General features: G+C 45.8%; 1 protein-coding gene across 1 annotated transcript in view; it reads left to right on the plus strand.

The window, feature by feature from the left end:
- LOC122800226 (dynein axonemal heavy chain 17-like) overlaps positions 1-26,945 on the plus strand; it is a 17,083,451-nt gene that overhangs the window by 6,697,454 nt on the left and 10,359,052 nt on the right. The gene's annotated exons all lie outside the window — the stretch shown is intronic.

Here is a 26,945-nt window from a genome sequence, read left to right on the forward strand (position 1 = left end):
TTCTGAGTGATGGCGTAACAAACATTCCTGAAACTGCATACCTCCATTATGATGGTAAGGAAAATATTCTTCCTTACAGCCAGCCCTGTCCGTAATGTCTTATTAGATGTCCACTTTTGGAGAGACCAGTTTCTGTAATGGCATCAGCATTAATGACAGCTCTGAAAGGATCCTTTCTATTCCTTCAGTGTTTTCTATGGCTAGAATTTTTTTATTTCACCTACTGTAATCCTTCTCATCCCCCATGGTGTTATGCATTAGGCAAAATAGTGTGTGTTGGCATCTTATGCAGTCATTAAATCTCTCAGTCTTGTATCTTGGCTGTTTGTACAATATACTTCTAGATACTTGCTGTGTTATAGAGTAAACATTTTAGTGGCGATACAGTTAGAATTGTAGATTACCTAAACCAGAGCAAGTCTCTTCTGTCTTCTGTTTACTAATTTTTTTTATGCACTGAGGTGTTCGTCTTGCTGCTGTTTGCCTTGTAATTTGGAATATTCGTCATTCCCACTGTCTTAGTGATGTTTTGGGTTATCTGCCAAGGTAACCCAATGCAGGCCAGCTTTCAAAACCTCAGACTCCCATCCCATTCTTTTCCTTTTCATCTGATAAGCTGAGCATATCCTAAGAGGAAAGCCTTCAACTGTCACAGGAAGTGAGGGTTCAGTCTTTTTTTGACATCCAAGGAAGAAAGCCCTCTGACTCTACCAGTGCTGACTTTTTTAGCTTACTGCTCAGATAATCTTCATTTGCGCACCCCCTTCCTTTCATTTTATTATTACATGTATTATCCCTTCTATTTTTATGTTTATTTAAAAATATTTCTGTTAGCATTTAGAGTAATTCCTGTGGGAATTTCTGCTTGTAGCGGTGTTTATTTGGGTTTGTTTGTTTTTAATATTTCTGAGGAAACCTTCAGTATTAAACAGTAAACAGTAAACGTTATTGTCATTAGCACAGTCATTGTCATTATTTATTGTTATTAGCACAGTTTGGCAGAGTTAATTTATATGGGGACATGCTTATTACTAGAAACTTTGAGTGCATATCCTACTACCTAACAATCTTCCAACTAATCACTGCACATAAGCTAATCTACTTGTCACAAGTACGCCCAGCAGTCAGTTCTATATTAGCTGCAGAGACTTAAGATCAACCAATACATCACTATTGCTTGTTACCAAATCCTACATCACTGCAGGTGACTGTTTCTACTCTAATTACTTCTCCAAATCTGGAATTATTTTCCCCAGCCAGTCAGAGAAATACATAAACAACCTATCTTCAAAATACAAATCAGACAACACCTAAACAATACTGCTATGCTATTGCTCCAAACCAGGTTAGGTTCCTATTATTTCACACACACTAACCTGCTAAAATAGTTATCCATCTTAGTCTCTTATCAAACTACTGCACATTTCTTGCTTCTAACCCTCCTTAAACTCTAGTCTTCCACATTCCCCACCACCACTCCATCACTTAAAACCTTCTTTTTTACGCCACCCTCTTATCTAAAGTCCCCCCAATTAACCTGCACCTACACATCCTCTTCACCTGTTTCTTTTCTCTCTTTCTCTAGTAAAGCCTCACTTTCTTTGCTAATCCTTCACTTTTTCCCCAGCTTCACACTCTCCACAATAAACTTCTACCTACCAGCTTTCCACTTCCTTAATGAGGATGAGCTTTTGAAAGCTGGCCAGTACTGGCTTACTTTAGCAGATAACCCAAAATGCCACTTCTCCAGTGAGGAATTCGAACATCTACTATAACAGGTAAGTTGGACTTAGCAACTGTACTGTATTCCCTATAGTTAGCTGTTTGCATTTTTTTCCGGAGTTGCATTAACAGCTACTATTTTAATCCATATATTTGCGGCTTTATCACAGCTGGTTTTAGAAATTGGTGACCTGCTTTGGTCATGGTGTGCACTCTCTGGGCCATGTCAGTTAGTATAGCTTCCCACTGCATCCCTGTTCACATGCTTAATTTGTCTTGCACAAATCTCAACTATCCTTTCCCTCTAGTTCTTCTGGTACATTTGTTAATCTTAAGTTTTCTTATCTAGCTCTATCTTTTAATTTCAACAGCATTTCCTCGATATCTTTTCTTGCAGCTTCAGTTCAGTTATTCTCATACTGGTTTCCCTCTCAGCTTTCATAAGAGCTGTCAGTTCATCAGAATGGGAAGAAAGCACCCCTTCTACCTCATCTATCCTTTTGTCTATTTTGTATGTAATCTAATAGTGAATCGCTGAATGTTAAGTTGTCTATCTCGCCTTCATTCTTGCTGGATGGGTTCGGAGCCGAACCTCGGCTCCGACTCGGCCACTCTAAAAGCTCGAGAGCTAGTTCCACTGGCTCGAGGCTCCCCTATATCCCACAATGCTAGGCGGTAACTCCTCAGATCTCGTTTGCCGCTATAGCGATCGAGGTGCGTTTCAACCGGCTCGTCAGGTTAGTTTAAAAAAACTAGTTAATTTCTTAGATAATTTCCCCCTTTAAGTTAGTTTTCTTCATAGTTTTATACAGTGAGTAGTTTCCTCCTTTCCCAGTCAAAAATCCACTTTTTTTTCCTAAAACTCACTAGAGTTCTTCCCTTGGGTCTTAGGCCCAGTCCCTCCCTTCCTAGTAGTTGGAGTGACTGTGTTTATAGGGATTTAATTTTCTAAACTACTTTTAATTTAAATTAAATTTAATTTAATTTCTAATAAGTGTAATCGGTGTGTGTGTGATTGTGTGTTACACTTTTTCTTCTTAGACATGTCTAAGGAATCAAAGGTCTCAGGCTTTAAGAAGTGTGACTCGTGCTGTCAGAAGATGTCTCTGACAGACGGTCACACTTCTTGTGTGTACTGCCTGGGACCTTTGCACCTGCAGGACTCATGTGCTGTTTGCCATGGCTTCAGCCCTAGAGTCCTGCAGGAGCGTAAAAATAAGCTCATTCTAAGGGGCTTATTGAAGCCTGAGGGTCCCCCGACTCAGTCTTTGGGGAAACCCTCGAAGCCTACCAGACCATCGGCTCCGGTATCTGAGTCGTCTTCTGGGGCTTCGAAGGCTGTTCGAACATCGGCTCCGGCCGGAGCCAATGATTATCGAACTCTTGTACCTGCTATTTCCTCGGCTCCGGCCGGAGCCGAGGCAGACACTGGTGAGTCGGCTCCGATCAGATTGTCGGAACCGACCTTCAGAAAAAGGTCCCGGTCACCATCTATTGGCTCCGTTCATTCGGCTCCAGCATCTCCATTGCTGTCTGAATTGAGCCATAGATCTCACTCCTCTAGGTCATCGAGGCTTTCTGATCATGACCTTCAGAGGGTAGTGAGTCGACTTCTTAAGTCCGAGGCACTGGCCCAGATGCTTCAAAGCCCGACTCAACGGTCGATGGCTAATCCTATCACTCAGAATATTCCTCCTCCGACTCCATTGAGTTCGGAGCCGGGGCTGCTCGGACCCGAGACTGTGGCTGCGTCGGAACCGATACCGTTGTCTTTGGTACCGTCGTCTGCTCCGATTTCTTCCTTGGAGGGATCTCGGCACCGGATTTCCCTCGTCGGCTCCGAGGGGGCGAGTGGCATCGGACCCTTGTCCGACCCCGCTCTCCCTCTCGGTGCTTAGGCGCTGGTGAGTTCGGCTCCGACATCGGCCTCGGAGCCATCACTGTCAGTGCCGGGGGAGGTTTTCAGCTTTTCGGAGCGGAGACCTCCGGCTCTGCCTGACAGGGGTGCCTTCGAGATCATGAGGAGCGTGTTAGAACCTTGTTCAACCCCACAGTCGGCTCCATCTGCCCCTCCCTCCACGGTGCCTCTGGTGATTTCTGCTCACTCCCTCATCCCGGATCGCAGAGAGCCAGCTCCTCAAGTATCCCCAGTGGGGATCTCCTCCTCTTCCGAGGCCTCTCCTGACCCGGCAGGAGAGCCTCCTAGGAAGAGGCAGTGCAAGAGGAAGCACATCGACTCCCCTGAGTCTGTCACCTCCGACACTGATTTAGAGGATTCTGAAGGTTCCCCTCGTTCCCCCTCTGAAGATGTCTCTTTTGCAGACATCCTCGAGATCTTAAAACAGAGGGGGAATTGGCCAGCCATCATCCCTTCAGAGGATGAATCAGTGTATCTTGAGGCGTTTGGCTCTCACCCTTCCACCTCCTGGGTGTCCCCTCCCTTTGACCCACTTATGCAGGTGGTGGCAAAGAAGGCCTGGACGGCTCCTGACTCTGTAGACCCCACTCCCAGGTGACCTTCAAAGTTTATTACTGCCCCCAAGGACAAAGAATTTTTGACCAAAGGCGTCTCTGTGGATGCTATGGTGGTGGCTGCAGCCACCAAGAAGGAGCTAGCAGATCCTTCAGTGCCTGTCCATCCTCCTAACAAGGAGTCTAGGACTATGGACAGGTACGGGAAGCGGATGTTCTCGTCAGCGACCTTTTCTATGCGCTCGCTGAACTACCTGTGTCATTTCACTCGTCTCCAGAGAGATTTGATCAAGGAAGCGAGTGAAATGTTAAAGGATCCAACAGCTGCGGGTTTTCAGGATAGGATGAATTCTCAGCTAGCTACCCTCAACTCAATAGTTAACTCCTCCATGCGCCTCCTTTTGTATGCGGCAGATGGAGCGAGTAGAGCGGCAGGTACAGGTGTGGCCTTACGTCGGCACGCCTGGATGCGGCTATGTAATTTTGCGGACCCTTTCAAGGCGTCCTTCACTAACTCCCCGTCTGATGGATCATCCCTTTTTGGTCCTCAAGTGAAGGAAACCCTGACTAGGTGCGAGACTGAAGGCAAGACTCTCTTTGCCGTGGGAGTCCGTTTTTCTACTCCTTCTAGACCTTACCCCAAAGGCCAGAAGGGGGGAAAGATGTGGTTCCGCAAACAATCTCAAGGAGCCTTGCCTGACGCACAGAGTCGGTTCCCCTCTAGAGGCAGAGGGGGGAACAATAATGGTAGATGTCACCCTAGAGGCAGAGGGGGCCTGCAGAATCAGGGCAGTCGAGAAACCTTCTCCGACAAGCCCTTTCAGCATCCCTGAGGTGTTGCCCGACTGTCCACCTTCGGAGGCAGTCGGGGGAAGATTATCTCTGTACCCGGCAATCCCTAACTCAAGACAAGTGGGTACAGTCTATCATTTCCGAAGGCTATACAATCCCATTCTTTCGCATTCCAAAGCAATCAAAAAAATCCCTTCCAGACGTTCCACCCAGTCAAAGGGAGCAAGCAGCGCTAGAAATATCAAAGCTGCTTGCAAAAAGAGCCATTCAACCAGTTCCAGCAGACCAACAAGGGTCCGGAATTTACTCCAAATTCTTTTTGGTTCCAAAGAAAACAGGGGACTGGAGACCCATTTTGGATCTCAGCAACTTGAACAAGTCTGTCAAGAAAACAAAATTTCGGATGGTCACGCTGCAGTCCATTCTACCCCTTTTGGGGCGGGACAACTGGATGTGCTCTATAGATCTCCAGGATGCGTACTACCACATCAAAATGAGCCGACGCTCCAGGAGATTCCTCCGCTTCAGGCTGGGAACCAGTCATTTCCAATTCAGGGCCCTGCCCTTTGGACTCATTACAGCCCCCCGAGTGTTTACCAAATGCATGGCAGTGATCGCCTCTCATCTGAGACGTCAAGGATTCCAAGTGTTTCCGTATTTAGACGACTGGCTCCTTACAGCCCCCACCAAGCATCTTCTGCTTCTTGCCAGAGACTATACCTTTCACACATGTCAAACATTAGGCATTTCAATAAATTACAAAAAGTCTGTCTTGTCGCCTTGTCGTGTTATTACCTTTATAGGCGCAAATCTAGACACAGTCAGCATGTCAGCCAGACTCACAGAGCAGAGAATAGCAGACATACACAGACAAGTCTCTCTGGTTTTACAAAGCAACAAAATCAAAGTCAGATTGGTCCTGAAGGTCTTAGGGATAATGGCAGCCGCTTTCCCTCTTCTTCCTTTAGCCAGATTCCACATGAGAATCTTACAATGGATGCTCTTCACACAATGGTCGTACCAACAACTTCCAATGTCCCATTCCATTGTGATAACACAATCGTGCAGGAATCATCTTTCTTGGTGGATCTCATCCCCCCAACTCTTCCTAGGAAGACCCTTTGTTCCTCCCCCCCTGGTTGCTACACTGACAACGGACGCCTCCCTGATCGGGTGGGGGGGGGGCATTACCAGGGCAGGACGGTCCAGGGCATATGGCAACCTTTCGAACGCCACTTTCACATAAATGTCCTAGAGATGAGAGCAGTGCTTGTAGCGCTGCAAGCCCTACAAGACTCTCTTCCCAAAGGAACTATAGCAATTCAGACAGACAATATGTCTGTGGTGTGGTACATCAACAAACAAGGCGGAACCAGATCCTACCCCCTATGTCGAGAGGCACTCAGACTCTGGCAATGGGCGATTTCTTCTCAGCGGTTTCTGTTAGCAACGCACATTCCCAGGAAGTCCAATGTGATTGCGGACAAATTGAGCAGAGCTATTCTCATGCCTCACGAGTGGTCTCTGAAGAATTCAGTGTTGGACAAGGTTTTTTGAAAGTGGGGCTGTCCTTGCTGCGATCTTTTCGCTACTCCCCAAAAACAGCAAGTGCGACGATTATTTCACCCTCGTTCCCCAACCAGGCCATCCCAGCAGAGACGCTCTAGTCCACGATTGGCCCTGGGGACTTCTGTATGCCTTTCCTCCCTTTCCACTGATATCTCAACTAATACAGAAAGACATAGCTCAGAAAGCCTCCATGATCCTCATTGCCCCTTACTGGCCTCGACAGGTTTGGTTCCCGTTTCTTCACCGTTATCTGTTGGAGCAACCCTGGCATCTGGACCCAGTTCCAGACCTCTTGAACCATCAGTCGGGTCAGTTGCACCGCTCCCTCCCTTCTCTGAACCTCACAGCATGGTTTCTCCAATTCCAACTCTAGCCAGGCTTCCTCTAATATCTCACTCAGTTCGAGATATTTTAATAGCCTCTCATAAATCTTCCACTTGGAGGATTTATCTTAGTAAGTGGAAACGTTTTTCCTTTTGGGCGCATTCAAAGGATATAGATCCTTTCACTGCTTCCATTCAATCAGTTCTAGATTTTCTAGCTGAACTTTTCCACTCAGGTTCGTCTCCTTCTACCATCAAGGTTCAATTGGCAGCTATATCTAATTTTCATGTTGGAGTATCAGAGTCCTCCATTATGTCTCACAAACTCTGCAAAGCCTTTTTAAAGGGAGTTTTTCTCCTCAAACCACCTATCAGGGATCCTCCTCCTCTATGGGATCTCAACTTGGTTCTGACGTCCTTGATTCTCCCCCCCCCTTTGAACCTGCGGCTCCATGCTCAATGAAATTGCTATCCTGGAAACCACTCTATGTGATAGTGTTCAATCTCGCCGTTTGTTCTTACACATGGGTTCGGAGCCGATCCTCGGCTCCGTGCCGGCCTCTTGCAAGCTCTGCATCGAGAAGAAGCTCGAGACAATCTAATACCCACAATCCCCCTCTGCCTTTACCTCAGATCTAGTTTGCCGCTGCTGCATTCGCATCGTTGGGAGCTAGCTCGAGGGTTTTCTAAGCTAAGATATAACTTTTTGTTGTATTTTATTGAAAATTCTATTTAACTTGATATTGTCAGTATTACCTTGTGTGATTGTGTTGTGGTTCCGTAATTCATTGGTACCGTTAACCTTTTTATCGGTATTTTTGTACCGGGGCCTACACCCTTTCCATATACTATATATTGAGGCAAATTTATACCGGATTTGACATTTACCTGATTGTGACATTTACCTGATTGTGACTATTTTTCCCGGATTTGACTGTGTATTTGTTTCTGGATTGTTTATTACCTACAATGTCTGAGAAGGCAAAGTCTGGTTTCAAGCGTTGTCAGTGTGGCCAATAAATGTCGGTCACTGACAACCATAGTTCCTGTGTCTACTGCCTTGGCCCTCTCCACTTACAAGAGGATTGCTCCATCTGTCACTCTTTCAGTGGGAGGGTCATGACAGATAGCCGCAGGAAACTAATGGACAGGGTCTTTGAAACCAGCTTTCCAAGAGGCTTTGGATGCTTCTGACCAGGCATCAAGTCCTCTAAGGAATCGAAGACATCGGAGCCCAAGTCATCGGCTCCGAGCTCTTCTGCAAAGGTTAGATCACCGGTTCCACAGACTTCGGGGCCGAGTGTTCAACTGGTGTCGGTTCCTGAGCCTCGAGTCTTGGAACCGGTGATGGAGCTCCCTCCTTCGCCATATTGAGGTCGGCTCCGTCTTCGGTTCCTTCGACCCGTTCTTCCTCTAAACTTTCGGATGTCGATGTGGATCGTGTGGTGCAGAAGCTGCTGGAGCATTCGGCCCTCTCTAAACTTATTTCGGTTTCCACCCAGCTGGTGTCGAAACTTGAAGGCCTTCCTGTATCTCCATCCATTCCTCCTCCGAGACCGATTCAGTCTTTGGAGCCGGAAGAGGCTGATCTGCTGATTGTGGAGCCCTCGGGTCCAGAACCGTCCTTTCTCGGTCTGTTCCCTCACCTCGACTCCGGGACCGTACCGGAGTCTCGGAGCCGACGGTCTGTTCTTGGTTCCGGGGCCGAGTCGAACCGACGTGTCGGTTCCGACTCTCCTCGGGCCTCGGCACGGATCGATTCGGCTCCGTCCTCGGGTCGATGCCTTTGGTGCCCGTGTCGGGATTCTTCCCATTTCTTCGAGCCGGGAGACTCTTCGATGCGGGACCCGGGAGCGTTCGACCTGATGAGGAAGGTGTTGTCTACCCAGACAACCACATCAGTGGAAGCAGTTTCTCCTCCCCATAAAGGGCCTTTGTCTTCATCTGCACCCACGGCCACATCCAAGCGTCGGGCACCAGTGTCTCAGCCACCCCTGGAGGGTGCCCCCTCTTCCTCCGAGGCTTCTTCGGATGCTCCCCATGAGGAAGTCCCTAGGAAGAGACTGTGTAAGAGGAGACACTTGGATTCTCCACAGGAATCCATAACATCTGATACTGACTTAGATGAGTCAGAGGGGTCCCCTAAGTCACCTTCAGAAGATGTCTCTTTTGCAGACATTTTGGAGATCCTGAAACAGAGAGGTGACTGGCAGTCCCTTCCCCCTTCTGAGGATGAGTCAGTTCTGCTGAAGGCATTTGGTGCTCGCCCTTCCTCCTCCTGGGTCACTCCGCCCTTCTAACGAACTAATGGAACTTATTGCTCAAGGGCGTGGAGGCTCCTGACACAGTGGAACCTGTTCCTAGGAAACTGAACAAGTACATCACAGCACCTCAGGATAAGTCCTACCTTACTAAAGGAGTTCCAGTAGACGCTATGGTGGTGGCTGCAGCCACGAAAAAGGAGATGTCGGAGTCTTCTTCGTCTGTCCATCTGCCTAATAAAGATTCTAGGACGATGGATAGATATGGGAAGCGCATTTTTAGTTCAGCGGCTTTTTCCATGCGGTCCCTGAACTATTTGACCCATTTTACACGTCTGCAGAGGGATCTAGTCAAAGAGTTGGGAGATACCCTCCAGGGTACTACAGATGCAGCTGTCTCAGAGAAAGTGACAGCGCAACTCAATACCCTAACATCGATTGTTAACTCGTCCATGAGGCTGATTTCACGCAGCCGAAGGTTCGAGTAGGGCAGCAGCTTCAGCGATTGCTCTTCGTAGACAATCCTGGATGCGCTATGCTCCTTTGGAAGCCTTCAAGTCTTCCTTTACAACGCCCCATTTGACGGTGCCACTCTTTTTGGCCCCAAGGTAAAGGAGACCCTTACCCGGTGTGAACAAGAGGGAAAGACTCTGTCTGCTGTCGGAGTCCGTTTTCCACCCCAACCAGACCGTACCCAAAGGGCAACGCGGTGGGAAAATGTGGTTTCGAAACAAAATCAAGGGTCTTTCCGGGCACACAGGGTGATGCCCTCTAGAGGCAGAGGAGGGGCAGAGGTGGAAGACGCCGCCCTGGCGGCAGAGGGGTCCGCAACATCAAGGTGACAGGGATACACTCCCTGGTAAACCTTTCCAGCACTCCTGAGAGGAGGCCCGACTGTCCTGCTCTGGAGGCAGTCGGGGGTCGCTTGGCTTTTTACCCTCAGGCCTGGCAAGATATAACTACAGACAATTGGGTAAAAAGCGTAGTTACCAGAGGTTACACCATACCCTTCCTATCCTATCCCATTCCAAAGAAAAGACTCCCAGATGTACCGCCCCATCTGCGAGAGCCAGCAACTTTAGAAATTTTAAAGTTGTTAGAAAAAAGAGTCATCCAGCCAGTCCCAGCGGACCAGCAAGGATTCGGGACTTACTCAAGGTTCTTTTTAGTTCCAAAGAAAACAGGGGACTGGAGGCCCATTCTAGACCTGAGTTACCTCAATACTTTCACAAGAAAGAACAGTTCCGAATGGTCACGCTTCAATCGATCCTTCCATTTCTACAGAAGGACGAGTGGATGTGCTCAATAGATCTAGAGGATGCATACTACCACATCAAAATGGCCAGAGCATCCAGAGATCATTTGCGCTTCCGGCTGAGAGCCAGTCACTTTCAATTTCGAGCCCTGCCCTTTGGTCTGACCTCAGCCCCCAGGGTCTTCACCAAATCCGTGGCAGTGGTAGCGTCTCACTTGAGACGTCAGGGATTCCAGGTGTTTCCGTATCTGGACGACTGGCTCCTTTCAGCCACCACCCGGCGTCAACTACTGCAGGCCAGAGACTATGTTCTTCAACTGTGTGTTCACCTAGGGATCTCCGTAAATTTCGGAAAATCCTTACTTCAGCCATCACAAAATATCTTGTTCATAGGAGCAGAGTTAAACACTCGTCAATTAATTCTGAGGCTTCCCCCAGAAAGGATATTATCACTGCAGACTCACATACGTCTTCTACTCTTGTCAAGGAAATCTCCTGCAAAACTAGTACTGAAGGTGTTGGGCCTCATGTCAGCCTCCCTTATTGCAATTCCCCTGGGAAGGCTGCACATGAGAGTTCTACAATGGCTACTGTTTGCTCAATGGTCATTTCAACAACTACCTCTAACACACGAGATTCTCATAACAAAGACTTGCAAAACAGACCTAAACTGGTGGCTCCAAACGTGCAACCTTTCCCAGGGGAGGCCGTTTGTGCTACCCACGCCCACAGTTACGGTGACCACGGACACTTCCCTGATAGGGTGGGGGGGCATCTTTCAGGGACAGACAGTCCAAGGCGAATGGACCAATTTGGAGTACAATCTGCACATCAATGTTCTAGAGTTGAGGGCAGTGTTTCTAGCGTTGCAACACTTTGCTCCCCTTCTTCCTCTAGGGACTATTGCAGTTCAGACGGACAACATGTCGGTAGTCTGGTACATAAACAAACAAGGGGAACCAAGTCCTATCAACTATGCAGAGAGGCCATGAGAATTTGGCAGTGGGCAGAGTCCACGGGTCGCTTTCTAATAGCAACGCACATCCCGGGTCATCCAACGCCATAGCCGACAGGCTGAGCAGAGCAATTCTGCTACCGCACGAGTGGTCTCTGAAACAGTCAGTGGCGAAAAGGATTTTTCGCACATGGGGCCAGCCTTCCTGCGACCTGTTTGCGTCTCCAATGAACGCCAAATGCAGGAGCTACTTTGCCCTATTACCCCTCCAGGGAAGTCCCCAGGGACGCACTGGTTTCTGATTGGCCCCGGGACTCCTGTACGCATTTCCTCCATTTCCTCTGATACCGAAATTTCTCCAGAAAGCCAGGAACCTTCACAGGACGATAATTCTCATTGCTCCATTCTGGCCTCGTCAAATTTGGTTTCCTCCTGAAAATTCACTGCATTCGGGGACCCTGGATTCTGGACCCAGAGCCGGATCTGTTGACTCACTCGTCAGGGGTTCCCCATCCCGCGCTTCTATCACTCCATCTAGCAGCTTGGCTGCTCCAATTCCCAACTTAGCCAGGTCTGATCTCTTGTCACCAGCAGTCCAGGATATATTAGTGGCTTCGCATAAAGCTTCCACTACTAAAACATATACTAGCAAATGGAAACGGTTTGTATTCTGGGCAAATACACACCACGTTGATCCCTTTACAGCTCCTTTGAATAAGATTTTAGAGTTCTTAACAGACTTATTTCATCAGGGTGCTTCTCCTGCTACTCTAAAAGTTCAATTGGCTGCCATTTCGAATTTCCATGTGGAAGAGTGTGGAGCTCCTATCATGGCTCACAGACTTTGTAAAGCCTTCTTAAAAGGAGTTTTTCATATTAGACCTCCGGTCAGATCTCCTACGTCACCTTGGAGTCTAAATTTGTTACTATCTAAATTAATGTTGCCCCCCTTTGAACCTGCCTCTTCTTGCCCATTAAAATTTTTGTCCTGGAAAACTCTCTTTCTGGTAGCCATTACTTCTGCTAGACGAGTGTCTGAACTTCAGGCTCTCTCCATCAAGCACCCTTATCTGATCTTTCACTCTGACAGAGTTTCTCTTCGAACCAATTCATCCTTCCTCCCTAAAGTGTGTTCTATTAACAACATTAATCAGTCCATTGAATTACCCACTTTCTTCAAAACCACTCCAACAAAATGGAGTATATGTTACACAAATTGGATGTTCACAGACAGCTAAGGTTTTATTTGGATAGAACAAAAGATCACAGGAAAACAGATCAACTCTTTGTGGCTTTTGCTGATAGCAGGAAAGGACTTGCAGTTACCAAAAGAACTCTTTCAAAGTGGTTAACGGATTGTATAATCTATGTATACGATTCTGCAAATCAACCCCTTCTAAACAAACCCAAGGGACATTCCACAAGATCAATATCTACGTCTTTGGCTCATGCAGCTCGCCTACCTCTGGATGCCATTTGTGCGGCTGCTACCTGGTCTAAGCCACATACATTTATTTCTCATTATAAAGTAGATAAGGTTTCTAGGGACAGGGCAACCTTTGGTTCCACTGTGCTCAAGAACGCCCTCCCGTGAGTTCCTCAGGATTTAGGAGCTAGGACGCTACCCATGTGTAAGAACAACGGCGAGATTGAACACTATCACATATAGAAGTTATGTACTTACCATAACGTTCCATGTGGAGTGTTCATCTCGCTTTGTTCTTACAGTCCCACCCTCCCACCCTTAGGAAGAACGTTCTTTGATGCCTGGCCAGAAGCATTTTTGCTACTGTCATTATTCTCTGTACATAGTTGGTATACACATATACTTATATGTGTCTGTTTATGTATGCATAGATGTATGGCATGAATGTGCTGTTATGTAGATTGGTTTGCTTGCAAACTAGATCTGAGGTAAAGGCAGAGGGGGATTGTGGGTATTAGATTGTCTCGAGCTTCTTCTCGATGCAGAGCTTGCAAGAGGCCGGCACGGAGCCGAGGATCGGCTCCGAACTCATGTGTAAGAACAAAGGCGAGATGAACACTCCACATGGAACGTTATGGTAAGTACATAACTTCTATTTTTGGTAGCTATTACTTCAGCCAGAAGAGTCTCTGAAATTCATGCTCTGTGTACTCGATCTCCTTATCTTTTGTTTCATAAGGATAGGGTGTCCTTATGTACCAACCCCTCCTTTTTGCCTAAGGTAGCTTCACCGGCAAATTTGAATCAAACCATTGATCTTCCTGTGTTCTTTCCTAACTATTCGAACAGATCGGAACAAAAATTACATTGGTTAGACGTTCATCGCCAACTTAGGTACTATTTAGACAGGACCAAACAATTTAGGAAGTCTGATCAACTGTTTGTTTCCTATGCAGAAGGCAAAATGGGCCTTCCAGTTTCTAAGGTATCTCTTTCTAGATGGCTTACTTCATTGATTACCTTTGTGTATGAGATCAGACATCAACAGTTGCCAACCAAACCTAGAGCTCATTCAACTAGAGCTTTAGCTGCATCTATAGCTTTTCAAGACAGACTGCCTATTGATTCGATTTGTGCAGCAGCTACTTGGGCTTCTCCCCATACCTTCATTTCCCATTATAAGTTTGACTTAGTCTCTAGAGACCGAGCCAACTTTGGTTCCACTGTACTCAAGAGTCTGTTCCGATAGGCCACCCGGGACAAGGTGCTAGGGACGCGGTCCCATCCAGCAAGAATGAAGGCGAGATAGACAACTTAACATTTAGAAGTTATGTACCTACCATAACGTTCCATGTTGGTTGTCTTCTTCTCGCCTTCTTTCTTGCGGCCCACCCTCCTTCCCCCTAGCCTGGACAGACCTAGAGGAGTTTGTTTTGTGACCTTTATCCTTTCTACCACCTCTATATAAGTGTATATATATATATATATATTTATATATATGTTTCCTCAGTCAGGTTTAGGACACTTTTTAGTCAGCCTATAGAGGTGGGTTATCCCTTTTCTTCCATATTGTGGGACTTTTCCTAGCTGGGCCTAGCTTACAAACGAGATCTGAGGAGTTACCGCCTAGCATTGTGGGATATAGGGGAGCCTCGAGCCAGTGGAACTGGTTCTCGAGCTTTTAGAGTGGCCGAGTCGGAGCCGAGGTTCGGCTCCGAACCCATCCATCAAGAAAGAAGGCGAGAAGAAGACAACTAACATGGAACATTATGGTAGGTACATAACTTCTAATTTTTACCTCTTCTTGTCCATTTTTTTACTTAACTCAATTATCTCCTTTTTGTTTTCTCATGTTTACTGTTGTGCCACCACGTTTGTATAATTTTCTTTGGGTTGAGACATACAAGCTCTTCCACTTTTGCTTGATTCCCTGTTCTTACTTGGCATATACTCGATTACTTTAACTCATTTAAAAGCTTTGTTTTTGATATATTTTTTCTCTTTTTTTGGGAAACTTTGAACCACCTTTTTTGCAAATTTACTTGGTGAACGGTGTACCTTTTTAGGTGTTGTCTGCTCAGCACCATTACTGGAAGTCCTAAAGTTTTTATACACTCATCCCAGATCATAACCAGCAGCTATTGCTTTAGTGAACCCACCTGTTGCTAAACATCCAGTTACTATGAATCTATCTTCTTCGGACAAGGATGGGAAAGCTTTTGATAGACAGGGAAAAAATGTGCATTCTTCTACAACACCTCTTTTCAGAATTTTCAGCTGTCAAGCTCATGTGTTAAAGTTTATGCTTGCATCTTTTGAGAACACAAGAAATATTATGGCATCTGTTTCCTTTTCTGAGGAAAAAATGCACTCTGTAACTGATTTATTTTGTATCTCGGGTGGTTACTCAGTGCTTGAAATATGGTTATGATTCTGCTGATGCCACTTTCAAGGCTGCTACCACTGGAACTGCTATAAGAAGGCTTGCTTGGTAGCTTTCTCAAAATCTTCCAAAAGATGTTAAAGCTGTTATTTTGAATTTCCCTTGGATAGGGCAATAGTTTTTGGACCATCTTCTGCAAAGTTCTGTAAAAATGTGATGAGAGGAGTAAGCTGATTCAGGGAATCTCTCAGATTGCTCAGCTTTCCTTCTTCAAGTTAATCAAGGGGGACAACCTTCTTTAAAAATCAAAATAAACAAACTCAGCAAGGAAATGTTTACAAAGCAATAGCAGGGAGATTTCAAAAATGTGTTTATTTATTTACATTTGATAACCTGATAGTGTCCGACTGGGCCAGAAGCCCATTTTTAGCAGAGACCTGGGGAGAAAAGCTCCAAGGAAGATTACATAATTATAAATTTGTACATATGACAATTGCAATAGGAGTTCAAACGCAAGATGTTAAGTTGTCAACTCGCCTTCATTCTTGCTGGATGGGTTCGGAGCCGATCCTCGGCTCCGACTCGGCACTTGCTAAGCTCGAGAACTCATTTTACCAGCTCGAGGCAACCCTATATCCCATGATGCAAGGCGTGACTACCCCGATCTCGTTTGCCGCTTCGCGAAGAGGTCTCCTTTTTACCAGCTCAGGTAAAGCTTGAATTTGTATAAGATTAGTCAGGGGTTTTCTCCCTTTTCTTTCTATTTGTCATCTATTGGGTTATATATATACATATAGTTAATCTCCTACCCTATATTCCTTCTCTTTTACGTCAGGATTTATTTCCTTTCTTCAGGCCTTAAGCCTCCCTCTCAATTAATTCCTGTCAGGTTAGTGTTGGTGTGTTTTTTTTGGGTTAACTGTGTGATTGTTGTGTGTCTGTGTATTTTTGTACATAATTATGTCTAAAGAAGTGAAGGTCTCAGGCTTCAAGAAGTGTGACTTGTGCTGTCAGAAAATGTCTCTGACAGACGGTCACACTTCTTGTGTGTACTGCCTGGGACCTTTACACCTGCAGGACTCCTGTGCTATCTGTCACTCCTTTAGCCAGAGAGTCCTGCAGGAATGAAGAAATAAGCTTATTCTTCATGGCATGTTAAAGCCAGAGGGTTCTCCGACCAAGGCTGGGTCGGTTAAACCCTCTAAGCCATTTAAGGCCCAGGCTGTAGTTCTCAAGCCTTCGGCTGTGGCTCCGACTCCTTCGGAGTCGAGATCAGCTCCGGCTGGAGCCGATCTTTCCACTTTGGAGGTTGTAGTGTCGGCTCCATCTGGCTCCGATACACAAATACCCATTACTTTGTCGGCTCCGGCCGGAGCCGACGTGTCTTTATCCAGTATTGGAACCGATAAGTCTTCGGCGTCATCTGGAGCCGAGGGGTCGGCTCCGATGGCTCCATCCAGGAAGAGATCTCGGTCTCCTTCCCTGGAGTCGATTCGTTCGGCTCTGGGATCTCCTCTTTTGTCGGAGCGGAGCCATCGGAGCCGATCTTCAAGATCTTCCAGGCTGTCAGACCATGATTTAGAGAGGGTGGTAAGCAGACTGTTGAAGTCACAGGCACTAGCCCAAATGCTCCATAGCCCGTCTCAACAGACGTCTGCTATTTCTCATCCCCCTGAACTTCCTCCTCCGACTCTCCTTCAGAGTTCGGAGCAGGAGCTTCTCGGAACGGTGACAGTGGGTGCGCCGGAGCCGATACTTCCCCTTTCGGCTCCGACGTCTTTGGCTCCAATCTCCTCCATGAGACCTTCTTTGGAGGGATCCGGTCATCGGGTCTCCCTTGTCGGCTCCGAGGGGGCGAATGGTATCGGACCCTTGTCCGACCCTGCTCTCCCTATTGGAGCTTCGGCATTGGTGAGCTCGGCACCGACATCGGCTTCGGAGCCTTCTCTTTCGGTGGGGCCGGGGATTCCTGTTTCTTCGGAGCGGGATTCTTCTGGCCTCCCTGGGAGAGGAGCCTTCGAGGTGATGAGGAGTGTCCTAGCCCCTGAGCTAGGTCAACGGTCTATTCCTTTAGCTCCTCCATCTTCGGTGCCTGTTGATGTCTCTTGCCAGTCTCTTGCTCCCAGACCCAGAGATCTATCGCCCCAGGTTTCCCCAATGGGAAGAACTTCCTCTTCCAAGGTTTCTCCTGATCCTGCAGGAGAACCCCTCGCGTAAGAGGACGTGTAAGAGGAAGCACACAGACTCCCCTGAGTCTACTACATCAGATACTGACTTAGATGAGTCGGAGGGCTCCCCACGGTCCCCCTCTGAGGATGTCTCCTTTTCAGACATCCTGGAACTCCTTAAGCAGAGGGGGAACTGGCCTTCCATTGACCCCTCCGAGGATGAGTCGGTATACCTGGAGGCTTTTGGATCTTGACCCTCCACCTCCTGGTTGTCTCCGCCTTTCGACCCACTCATGCAAGTGGTGGCTTGAAAGGCGTGGGCAGCCCCGGATTCTGTGGAACCAGTTCCTAGGAGGCCCTCCAAATTCATTACAGCCCCTTCAGACAAACAGTTTCTTTCTAAGGGCATCCCTGTTGATGCTATGGTGGTGGCGGCGGCCACCAAGAAGGAACTTGCTGATCCTTCTGTGCATGTCCATCCTCCTAACAAGGACTCTAGGACCATGGATAGGTACGGTAAGCGGATGTTTTCTTCAGCGACCTTTGCTATGCGTTCGCTGAACTACCTTTGTCACTTTACCAGACTTCAGAGAGACATTCTCAAGGAACTAGGTGAAGTGGTTCAGGATCCTTCGGCGGCTGGGGCTCAAGAAAAGATTGCCTCACAGCTAGGAATCCTCAATTCTTTGACTAACTCCTCCATGCGGCTCATTTCTTATGCAGCCGATGGAGCGAATAGGGCCGCAGGCACAGGAGTGGCACTTAGGCGTCAAGCCTGGATGCGGCTTTGTAATTTCGCAGACCCTTTTAAGGCGTCCTTCACCAATACCCCCTTTGACGGTTCGGCTTTGTTCGGGCCTCAGGTGAAGGATACATTGACCAGGTGTGAACAAGACGGCAAGACCCTTTCTGCCGTAGGAGTCCATTTCTCCACCCCTTCAAGACCCCATCCAAAGGGTCAGAAGGGAGGGAAAATGTGGTTCCGTAAATCTCAAGGAGTCACGCCGGACACACGTGGTCAGTTTACCCCCAGAGGCAGAGGGGGTAATAATAGGCGCCGCCCTAGGGGCAGAGGGGGTCCGCAGAATCAGGGTAGCAGGGAGCCTCTCCCTGATAAACCCTTCCAGCATCCCTGAGGTGTTGCTCGACTGCCCACCCTTGGAGGCAGTCGGGGGAAGATTGTCGCTGTACCCAATAGCCTGGCGTTCCCTCTCTCAAGACAAATGGGTACAGTCGATCATATCCGAGGGCTACAATATCCCTTTCGAGAGGTTTCCCGTTCCTCAGCAATCCCTTCCAGACGTCTCACCCGGACTAAGGGAATTGGCAAAGCAGGAGGTATCAAAACTCCTAGCAAAAAGAGCCGTCCAACTAGTGCCAGCAGACCAAGTAGAATCCGGCATCTACTCAAGATTCTTTTTGGTCCCCAAAAGGACGGGAGATTGGAGACCAATTTTAGACCTCAGCAAACTAAACAAGTTTGTCAAGAAGGCCAGGTTCTGGATGGTCACGCTTCAGTCCATTCTACCCTTTTTGGGCAAGGACAACTGGATGTGCTCAATAGATCTTCAGGATGCATACTATCATATAAAGATTCACAGGCTCTCCAGAAGGTTTCTCCGCTTTCGGCTGGGGTCCAGTCATTTTCAATTCAGAGCCCTGCCCTTTGGCCTCACTACAGCCCCCAGAGTGTTTACCAAATGTATGGCAGTGGTTACGGCTCATCTGAGACGTCAAGGATTCCAGGTGTTTCCGTATCTAGATGACTGGCTCCTCTCCGCCACCACCAGGCATCAACTTCTCGAGGCCAGAGACTACACTCTGCAAACCTGCAAACAATTGGGGATTTCAATAAACTTCGAAAAATCTTCTCTGTTGCCTTGCCAATCTATTACCTTTATAGGCGCAGAATTAAACACTGTCAGCATGTCAGCCAGACTCACAAAACAAAGAATTCTGGACATCCAGAAGTATGTTCGGATCATATTACTCAGCAAGAAGATCAGAGCCAAATTTGTCCTGAAGGTTCTGGGTCTTATGGCTGCGGCCATTGTACTACTACCATTAGCCCGCTTCCACATGCGGCTTCTGCAGTGGATGTTGTTCGCTCAGTGGTCATTCCAGCAGCTCCCCATGAGTCACGAGATTTTCGTCACGCAATCATGCAAAAGTCATCTAACCTGGTGGATGTCTTCTCCTCTGCTCCATCAGGGCCGACTGTTTGTTCCCCCAGTTCCAGTTGCCACAGTCACTTTGGATGCCTCTCTGATCGGGTGGGGGGGGCATTATCAGGGCAGGATGGTCCATGGGACTTGGCAACCCATAGAATACCATCTGCACATAAATGTCCTAGAGATGAGAGCAGTGCTTTTAACGTTGCAAGCCCTCAGCGACTTTCTTCCCTTAGGGACTATTGCAGTTCAGACGGACAACATGTCTGTAGTCTGGTATATCAACAAGCAGGGCGGGACCAGGTCCTATCCACTGTGTCGAGAAGCTCTCAGACTTTGGCAGTGGGCAATCTCCTCTCATCGGTTTCTGATAGCAACGCATATCCCCGGGAGATCCAACCTCTTAGCGGACAGACTGAGCAGAGCTATTCTCATGTCTCACGAGTGGTCTCTCAAACAGTCGGTAGTGGACAAGATTTTTCAGAAGTGGGGCTTCCCTTCCTGCGACTTTTTTGCTACACCCCAAAACAGCAAATGCCCGGATTTCTTCACCCTCTTTCCTCTACCAGGCCATTCCCTGAGAGACTCTCTGACCCAGGATTGGCCTCGGGGACTTTTGTATGCCTTTCCTCCATTTCCACTGATACCACACGTTATTCAGAAAGCTACCGTATTGAGAGCCAAGTTGATCCTCATTGCCCCTTACTGGCCTCGACAAATTTGGTTTCCGTCCCTGCATCATCATCTCCTGGCGCAGCCTTGGCATCTGGACCCAGTTCCAGATCTTCTGACCCACCAGTCGGGTCAACCGCACCGGGCCACTCATTCTCTCAACCTCACTGCTTGGTTGCTCCACTTCCTTCCTTAGCCAGGCTTCCTATGATCTCTAACCCCGTTAGAAATATCATAGTAGTTTCTCTAAAGTCCTCCACCAGAAAGATTTATGCTAGTAAGTGGAAACGTTTTTCTTTCTGGGCAAAGTCTAAACACATAGATCCCTTTACTGCTCCAGTGCATTCAGTTTTGGACTTCTTAGCAGAAATTTTTCAATCGGGGTCTTCTTCTTCTACAGTTAAAGTCCAATTGGCAGCTATCTCTAATTTTCATGTTGGTTTAGCGGATCAAAACATAATGTCCCACAAGCTTTGCAAAGCCTTTCTGAGGGGTATCTTTCTCCTGAAGCCTCCAATCAGAGATCCTCCTCCGCAATGGGATTTGAATTTAATGCTGGCATCCTTGATTCTACCCCCCTTCGAACCGGCTGCTACATGCTCGTTAAAGTTTCTTTCCTGGAAAACAATTTTCTTGGTTGCTGTTACTTCAGCTAGAAGGGTTTCTGAACTTCAGGCCCTTTCTGTCCGTTCCCCATACTTGGTTTTTCACAAAGATAGGGTATCTCTAAGAACTAATCCATCTTTTTTGCCCAAAGTTGCTTCCCAGACGAATATTAATCAATCTATTGATTTGCCAGTCTTTTTCCCTAATTATTCGGACAAAGCTGAACAAAAACTTCATTGCTTGGATGTCCATCGTCAACTCAGATATTATTTGGACAGAGCTAAACAATTCAGAAAATCTGATCAACTATTTCTTTCCTATGCAGAGAACAGAAGAGGTCTCCCAGTCTCTAAAGTGACCTTATCCAGATGGCTGTCTTCTATCATTTCTTATGTTTATCTTCTTAGAGGCAAGCAACTGTCCTCAAAACCAAAAGCACATTCTATCAGGAGCCTGTCCACATCCACAGCCTTTCAGGATAGGCTACCTATTGACACTATTTGTGCAGCAGCCACTTGGGCCACTCCTCACACCTTTGTCTCTCATTACAAATTGGACTTGGCCTCCAGGGACAGGGCTAGGTTTGGTTCCACAGTTCTCAAGAGTCTGTTCCATTGAGCCACCCAGGATAGAGGTGCTAGGGGCGCGGTCCCATCCAGCAAGAATGAAGGCGAGTTGACAACTTAACATTTAGAAGTTATGTACATACCATAACGTTCCATGTTAGTTGTCTTCTCTCGCCTTTTTTCTTGCGTCCCTCCCTCCTTCCCCCTGGCCTGGACTGATCTTGAGGTTGTACCCTTTTTTTTGGGGGGTGTTGTCACTCTTTCCAAGAGTTCCCAGTAGGAAGACTCATTATTGTTAGCGGCTATTGGCCTAGTTTCTCCTACATTTAGTAATCTTCTTCCTTGGGAAGAAGTGTTTTTGGCAGGGTTTTCTTCTAACTACCAAACGAGATCTGAGGTAGTCACGCCTTGCATCATGGGATATAGGGTTGCCTCGAGCTGGTAAAATGAGTTCTCGAGCTTAGCAAGTGCCGAGTCGGAGCCGATAACCCATCCAGCAAGAAAGAAGGCGAGAGAAGACAACTAACATGGAACGTTATGGTATGTACATAACTTCCAATTTCTTGACATTGTATCTAAAAGCATACAACAATGGTAGTGCAATAAGCCTATACTATTAATACAGACAAAATATATATATATGTATGTGTGTGTGTATGTATATATATATATATATATATATATATATATTTTTTTTTTTTTTCTTTTTTCAGGATAAAAATATCACAAACTGAAGCTAAGAAGGCTCAATTGCCAAGAAATATTGACAATGGATGGTGTAAAGAAGGAAGTTAAACAGTAAGGGATTAAATTAGTTAGCCTGGTGGAGAACATGATCGAAGCCTATGTTTGGTGAAATATTCCGTTAGGGACTGTATAAATGAATGTGTATCAGAATATGCTGAGGTAGGCAATTCCAGTGTTTGGTAATGATATGTGAGTATAAGGAGACACCGTGAGAGTTTTAGGTTTTGTTAACCTTCAACAATACTTTATCAGCAGATCTAAGAGATTTTAGGTTAGTATAAGGTTGGACAAGGTCAGATAGAGCTGGGCAGTTGTCAGGTTTGTATAAGACTGTATGGGCAGTTAGTAGCTGAGTCAGAGTAAGCAGGTGAGGGAGCTCTAACCGGTTCAGCTAGAGAAGGGCAGTGCATTGGTGAGATCTTTGAGACTGATTAGTGGCAAATTTGGCTATTTTGTTATAGCACGATTCAAGGCTATTCTGTTCAGATTTGTGAAGATTAGTAAATATTTGTAAACAATAAAGCAGAGAAGATAAGAGATGGGTTCCGGCTGTTGCGAGTCTGGCATGGTCAGTAAGATACGATTTAGTCCCATAGAGAGAACCCAGTTTGACATGAACCTTGTTAATTATTAGTTCAAGGTGTTTGTCAAACTTAAGTCCACTATCAATTTTGACAGCAATAAGTTTTGTATGCTCAACGGGTTCTATTTTTGTAGCATTGGAGGAGGAAATATAGATTGGTGGCTGGCTGTTGTTGAGGTATTATAGAAGTCCATAAGCTTGGTTTTATTAGGGTTAAGTATAAGTTGATGGGCTGTTAAGTAGTTTTCAATATTGAGGAGGTCTGTCTGAGTTTTTTCTTGGAGTTCTTTGACAGAGGGGGGCAGAGCAGATTAGGGAAGCATCGTCAGAATATTTTTGTATGATTGAGGCTGGATTTGCTGAGGAGTTTAGGTCATTGGTAAAAATTGTGAATAAAAGTGGATAGATCCTTGTGGGACTCCTACACATAAAGGGAGCTGGGAGAAGAGTTTATTGTCCCATAAAGTGGCTTGTTTTCTATCTGACAGGTAGCTATGAAACCAACTTAGGGATTCAGAGATGCAGTGGTAGAAAGCCAGTTTATTGAGAAGTATTTCATGAGATACAGTCTCAAGTGCTTTTAACATATCTAGTAAGGTAGCAGAGACTAGTTGTTTTTTGTTTTTGAGTTGATATACAGTATTAGTAAAGTTAATTAAAGTTGTACTGGTGCTATGCCTAGGTCGAAAGCCATATTGTGTATTAGATAATAGATTATTTGACAGAAAGTGGTCTAAGATCTGTTTGTGTATACATTTCTCTAAGATTTTGGCAAGTGGTGACAAAATGGCTATGGGTCTGTAGTTGGATACATAAGTAGAGGGAATGCCTTTATGCAAGGGTATGACAGAAGATATTTTCCAGAGGAGTGGCACATACTGTTCAGAAATAGAACGGTTAATGCAGCTAGTGCACAAGGTTTTCGTTTAGAAAGCAGATTTTTACCATAACTTGTTTGGGTAGGTTTGAGCTAGAGAAGGGTAGAATTGTTGTTGGAGGTTTAAGGTATAGACAGAGGCGTATTAGGAGTTCTGTTTAGTAGAGAGGTTATTGAGTTAATAAAATGGGAGTAAAATTGAGTGTTTATGTAGTCATTTAAGTTGGGGCTGGTGTAGTGGGTTTTCCTGGGTTGAGAAGGAGGATGAATGTTTGCCAGAATCTTTTGGAATTTTTCTGATATTTTAGCTGACTTGCTTGGAAGTAGTTTTTTTTTTTTTTTTTTTGCCTTGTTTGACTTCGAAGTTGTTGGTAGGTAATGAGATTTTGTTTACTTCTATTATTCTGAAAGAGATACCAGGCTCTGTCCCTTTGTTTTAGTAGTAGAACTGTGTCTTTTGACAACCAGGGAAGCTGTTTGGATTTGGTATGAATTTTTCTAATTGGGGCTAGATCATTAAGTATTTGTAGGAAAGCACTACTGTACTGCAAGGTCCAATTGTCCAGTCATATTGTTTAAGAAGAGTATTAAATAAGGTAGGAGAATTTTTTTTTTATTGTGAATGTAGCAAAATGAAATGTTACAGGAATTGTGTGTATGTTTTCTAATCAAGTAGGTAAGAAAGTCATTACTTAGTGTGTCAGGCAGACACCCAGCATCATAGCTAATATTGGAGTTGTTTGTTAAAATCCAGTCAAGAATGGATTGCCTGTTGGTGTGTTTGTCGATGTGTGTGGGGTGGTTAATTTTTTGACAGAAATTGTACAGGTTTATAAAGTTAGTAGGGGGTTAAGCAGGTAGTCCAGTCAAGATTAAAATCTTCAAGTATATAGCATCATGGGGTCATGGGAAGTTACTAGGCTATTGGCCATGAGGCCCTATAAGCCTAGCCAAGAATGTAGCCCATGCATAAAGAAATCAGCACCCAATGCCCCTGTCCAGCAGGGACACGGGTGTAATCCCAGGGATGTATTTTCTATTTCCCACCCAGTTATCCAGGTTGCGCTTAAAAAGGGGTAAATAGGTACTCTGCTTGACGTGGAGAGGGAGTCTATTCCATAGATGGGGGAGTCTCTGGGACACTGTCCCACCAACATGTTCTATTGATGTTACACACCAGGTTGAGGTCACGTATGTGGGTTACTCGAGTGGAGCTTGACTTGCGGATATGCAGCATTCCCATCAAGGCTGGGTCCGAGATCACATTGTATGCCAGACAGAGGTCACCTCTGAGGAGTCTGTATGAAACAGAGTAGAGGGATAGGGCTTTTAGCCTGTGTATGGTAGATTTTTGAGGCCCTGGATTCTCCTGGTGAGGAACCAGCATGTGCTTTGCGAGGTACATGCCGAATGGGATGTTGTACTCAATAATGGGCCTTATAAGGGGAGAATACAGGGATGTTATGACTTCCTTGTCCCTGGATGAGATACCCTTACTTATGAGGTGGGCCATGTAGAAAGCTTTCCGTACAATGGAAGTAACATGGTGGTCAAAAGTCAGGTTGCTATTAATCTGGGTGCCCAAATCCCTCACGACTGACTGCATGCTTAGGATGTTGTTATTATTGTGATAATTTGTGGGGACATCACTCTCCCCCAAGGGGATTATAATGATGATGCATTTTTCTGTATTTAGCTTGAGGCCATGTTTCTGCCACCAGTCATTTGTTTGGGTGAGACCCTCTTGGAGGATGTCCACATCACTAGGGGAATTGATGACAGCTCCCAGCTTACAGTCATCTGTAAACTTGGTCAGCCATAGCCCACTGGTTTTGGCCTATTTTGGTATAATAGTTTAATGGCTGAAGTTGGTAGAGGCCCATTCAAGGATATTTTCAATATTTTGGAGATTATTAGCAGGGGGCAGGTAGATCACTATAAAGATAATGGACTTATAATTATTCATATCTAGGTGTGCTACTGAAATTTCTGAATTAGGGATATCAGGTTGAGTAGAGTTAAGTTGTGCCAATTTAAGATTGTCTTTAAACAAAATGGCAGTCCCAACACCATGTTTAGATACTCTGTATGTTCTGAGGATGTTTTAACCATTGGGAAGAAATTTTTCAGATTTAATATGAGGCTTAAGCCATGTTTCAGTAATGACAGCTATATCAGGGGTGTAAAGGGCAACAGCAACATGAAATTCATGTACTTTGTTTATCAAGCTTGTGAGGTTGACGTTAATCCACAAAGAAAAAAGTTCAACAACTGATAAAATCCAAAAATGAAGACAAACCACACTGGCAACTGCTCAAATGAATTAGCGCTTTCGTTTACTGGCAAATTGTAAACTTCTTCAGATCAGGTTGACGTTAATGATGAGAAAGTCAGAGTTACTTTTTTTCAGTGGCAGATAGGAGTTAGGTGTGGAGTTAGGGGAGGTCTCAGACTGTGGATTTGGGGGAGGGGTAGAAAATGTGGCGAGGGTTGGGCCTGGATTAGGATGGATGCCACAATGGAGTTTAATATGGGTAAGGGAATGGAGGGTAAGACATCTTAGTTTGGAAAACAGACTGTGATGTATATATAGTGTAGTAGCAGAGCTGTGTGTTTGAAAATATCTAAGAGAGAATAGTAGAGTAGGGGAGGTATTGAAAAGTTATTGGGAGATGTGAACAGTGGGTTTGTCATGATGCAGGTTTTCAATTACTGGCAAGGTAGGGGAAGGGTTGTTTGTGAGAAGGTATGATTGGAAGGAGGTGGTATAAAGGGCTAGGAGTAACAGAGCTAACAGGACAGGGAGAGAGATGATAGGTTTTATTATCGGCATAGTAAAGGAGGTGTAGATTGTAGTTAAGGTCAGGGGTGATAGTCAGATTGTAGATAAAGTAAAGAAAATCTTATGCAGAAGAGTCAGAAAGGAGACTTAATGTGATAATGGATGAAGTGAGATTGAAAATTGTAGGTGGAGTGCTGACTGGAGGATAGGGAGAAGGGGAGGAGTCTGTCTAGGAATAAAGGAAATTGATCCTGGGGAGGGTGGGAATGGGAGCGGAGTGGGCCCGAGCGCAGTGAAGGCAAATGGAGTGGGCAGCACCTGGAGCTAGCAAAGCAATAGTTTTTATTCTGCAAGCTCATTTCTCCTATCAGTATCATTGTAGACACTAACCAAGTAAGTTAGGAATAGAGAAAAAGTAGTATAGGATGGCTTTACAATAAAGACGAATTAAAGAAAGTACTTGCACTAGCTTTTGAAAGTCAGATATGAATTTCATGCATTAGTCTGTGAAAATCCAAGGGAAAAGCCTGGTTGTAAGATAGAGGGTCGAACGTATCCTTTTGTTAGGGAATTATAAGCCCTGGGTCCAAATACGCTTCTGAGGAACAGTGTCGC

Source organism: Protopterus annectens, chromosome 4.part0 (assembly GCF_019279795.1).
Source record: "Protopterus annectens isolate FY-2018-M chromosome 4.part0, PAN1.0, whole genome shotgun sequence".
In the NCBI taxonomy this organism is placed as follows: Eukaryota; Metazoa; Chordata; order Ceratodontiformes; family Protopteridae; genus Protopterus; species Protopterus annectens.